General features: G+C 33.6%; 1 long non-coding RNA gene across 1 annotated transcript; it reads left to right on the top strand.

Annotated features, from left to right (window-relative positions):
- The first annotated feature begins 282 nt into the window (after positions 1-282).
- On the top strand, positions 283-2,846 carry LOC107769810 (uncharacterized). The gene is made up of 2 exons (XR_012703122.1): positions 283-473; positions 2,110-2,846. It is a non-coding gene; the product is annotated as an uncharacterized LOC107769810 (long non-coding RNA).
- Positions 2,847-3,813: the final 967 nt, after the last annotated feature.

Here is a 3,813-nt window from a genome sequence, read left to right as displayed (position 1 = left end):
AACGGTATTTGAAATTAGAGTTGTGTTTGGACATTAATATAATTTGAAGCTGTTTTAAAATTTTTGTGAGTTTTTCAAAATTCATTCAACTTCAAATTAAATTTGAATTTTCATGGTCAAACACTAATTTCGAAAAAAATAAATTATTTCTAGGGAAAAAAAAGTAAAATTTTATTTATTGCCAAATGGGCCCTTAAAATGGTGGCTATCAAAAAGAACAAAAGATGCCTATTAATAGAGTCTTGTAATAAACCCAGAAACGAACTCCCGCTGCCTACTTTCATAACCTACCATCCCTCTTTCTTGACCAAAGCATCCATCAAATGTTTTGTTGCCTAAATGCTTGTTATGTTAATATATCTGTTTCCTTAAAATTTCAATATAACCACGCATACTCTTTTGTGGATGTTAATGGGTGCTTAAACATTCAAATTTGATATGTAGATCTGCCCATGCTTACACGTAAAGTGTTGGTAAGTCAAAATCAATTAAAAGTATAAGTTGGTTACCTTCCACTTATTATTTTTCATCTAATAAACGTTTTAAGTTTGACCGATAATTTTTCTTTTTTTATCCTTAATACTTTCTCATTTCTCAACGTATATTTTCCAAAATAAATTGCTAATTTTTCTCAACTCCATATCCATCGTTCCTCATTTCCGTATGAAAAAATACTTTTAAATTTAAAAAAATTGTAAAAAAGTTCAAGATATTTTAGCCGTTTAACTAAAGAACATTGATTCATTCTTTTACCAAATTTAAAAGTTTGTTATCAGTTTCAGCACTCTAAACATATATGTAATTGCTTATTAAAAAAATACAATTTCAACCAAACCCACCCAAACGGGCTCTTATTAAGGTGACATTGCCTTCTAAATTTTGAGTGTTCATAAAGCTACATCTAAAAGGGGAAAATTGCACTAATACTTGACCAAATCAAATTGCAATTGCATCAACATTGCCTTTTAAAAGAATTTATACTCAATAGTCGAAACTCAATTCAAAAATAAAAAAGAAGCTAGTCAGAATATTATAAATTTGATAAAAAACTGTATTTTTGTTCATAACTATTCAGTAATTCCTTAGTTGAGTCTTCAGGATCTTTTTTCGTTTTCATTATAAGTAGAGAACTTGAAGTGTTTACATTAAGAATTTTATAGTAAACCACATGTTTGAAGTACAATGCAACTAATTTTTAGTTTAGAAGAGAAAACAACATATATTTTACTAGAACAAGTGCATAGATAGTCGATCCTGGTACCGATATTTAAGCTTTGACCTAAGTTCATAAATTTTTATAAATTTAGCCATTTCAAAAACAACTTCAGACGTACAAGACTGAATAAAAACTACATCTAAAGTTACAAAATTTTGTGTGATCGGCATATTGATTGTGCAAGCAAACTTTCAACTTATACGTCTAAAAGTTGGTGTCAAGGACAAACTTCTCACATTTTTTTGTGAAATTGTTGGTCACATATATGAGTTTATGCATCTTATGTCTCTGAAATATCCTTCTTCCTCTTGTACGAAATTTTCTAGTTTGCGAAATACCAGAGTAGTTTATATAGCTAGTCTTTACCTTTCCAACAATATCATTTAATTTAAAACTTACTTTTCATATTCAAAATTCAAGACCCACTTCTTCAAAGTATTATACTTTAATTGTTATAAATTCAGATATATTATTATCCAACAATCTTTATATATATATATATATATATATATATATATATATATATATATATATATATATATATATATATATATAGAGAGAGAGAGAGCTTTGATTTCATTTACTCCATGGAATCTTGTATATAAGATATAGAAGAAGAAAACAAACTGTTCAATAACAGTCAAATGATTTAAACTCACTTTTCATATTGAAAATTCCATCCAGTTATTTAGTCTTACAATAGGGATGATTTTAATGCTGGTAACCTTTAATTGGTTGCGGATATAAAAAAATTTCAAAACAATTGCGCTTCAAATGGTGTTATGCAACTAGTTGCCCCGCAAAATTATTACAATTGTGCACTGCAAAGTGCTAGGGTAAACAAGTTCAAATATAAGTAGACACTCGGCGTAGTTTAAGCTCGTCAATGGCAGGAAAGAAGTAACGCGGACGTCCTAAGAAGCAACAAATCAAGGTAGATGACAAAATCCCAAAACTAAAAAACACAGGAGGCAGTTCATCAGCTTTCATGGAGTTCATTTCCGGAGCTTCAAAAACCCATTTAGGACCTGGAATCCTCACCCAGATCCCTTATGTTGGAGCTTTTGCATCGGCTAGTCAACAACAAAAGAGAGCAAATCAGAGTCTTATTCCCCTGCATGTCGACCTAAGGGGCAGTGTCACACTTCCACCTTCTCGTGATGCTACTGTTCCATTGAAGGTTAAAGAGCAGGAGGTTGGAAACCAAGCCCAAGTACCAGTTAATGTTCCATTGCCGGAAGTGACCAAGGAGTCCACTTGGGCTGGAGTACTCAATGGCAATCGATTAGCTGCTAATGGTTTGGCTTTGAACTACATCACCCCTGAGATTGTAAAAGGTAATCTAGTAGCTAATCCTGAGAAATCATAACTTGAGACATAAACTATGAAATGGAAGTGTGCCCTAATTATCTATGTGATTGGGGAAAAGCCAGGGTATAACTATATGCATAGATACATAAATCAAATGTGGAATACTGTGATTATGCCAGATCGTTACTCACACGATGATGGTTACTTCATAGTCAGGTTCCATTCCATAGCAGATATGAAGAAAATTTTGTGTGATGGACTTTACACGGTTAATAACAGGCCTATGATAATGAAACACTGGAGTCCATAGTTTGATTTTGACTCTGAATTCTTAACTGAGATCCCACTGCGGGTAAGGTTTCCTAAACTCTCAATGAACTGCTGGGGAGGTAACTCTTTGAGTCGTATTGCAAGTACAAAGAATTCCACTGTTTGTAGATGAGTGCACTGCTAAACAATTTAGAATCTCCTTTGCTAGAATACTCATTGAAGTGAATGTTGCCAAATCTCTCCCCAACAAGGTGTCAGTCATGGAAAACTCATGCAGAATATTTGAACAGACAGTTGAATATGACCAGAAACCAGATTTTTGTGAAAAATATTTAAAACTTGGGCATGACTGTGCAAAAACCAGCAAAGAAGAGGTCAAGGAGGACCATTAGCCCGGAAACACGAAACCTCAACCAGTGAGAAGACTTTCTACCACTGGTTGAAGGAGTTTGGAAGGAACAACTGCATTCAGATACTATGAAAGATATTTGGTACAAACCGAAGGCACTTAGTGTCATGACCCAAAAATCTCACCCGTCGTGATGGCGCCTATCTCAATACTAGGCAAGCCGACAATCTCAATAAACTCCCATATCTTTTAAGTTTAAAAACGTAATGATTAAATTCAGCGGAAGAAAATTCATAAATACATATATAAACACTCCCAAAACCCGGTGTCACTGAGTACATAAGCATCTAATATGAATACAAGTCTGAAAAATACGGTCCATAATAGTCTGAGACCAAATGCAGTAACTAAGAAGATAGGGAAGGAGAGGCAAGGTCTGCGAAACACGGCAACTACCTTAGAATCTCCGGAAAATCAACTGTACGAAAGAATCAACACCCGCTATGTCCGGGAACACCTGGATCTGCACACGAAGTGCAGGGTGTAGTATGAGTACAACTAACTCAGTAAGTAACAATAATAAATAAATAACTGAAGATAATGACTAGCTAAACAGTTATAGTTCACTTTTAGTAATTCCAGCAAAGAATAGACATGCTTTCAAATC

The sequence above is a fragment of the Nicotiana tabacum genome, chromosome 19 (genome assembly GCF_000715075.1).
Source record: "Nicotiana tabacum cultivar K326 chromosome 19, ASM71507v2, whole genome shotgun sequence".
In the NCBI taxonomy this organism is placed as follows: Eukaryota; Viridiplantae; Streptophyta; class Magnoliopsida; order Solanales; family Solanaceae; genus Nicotiana; species Nicotiana tabacum.
The sequence above is the reverse complement of the archived record's forward strand: the minus strand, read 5'-3'. Positions and strand labels throughout refer to the sequence as shown.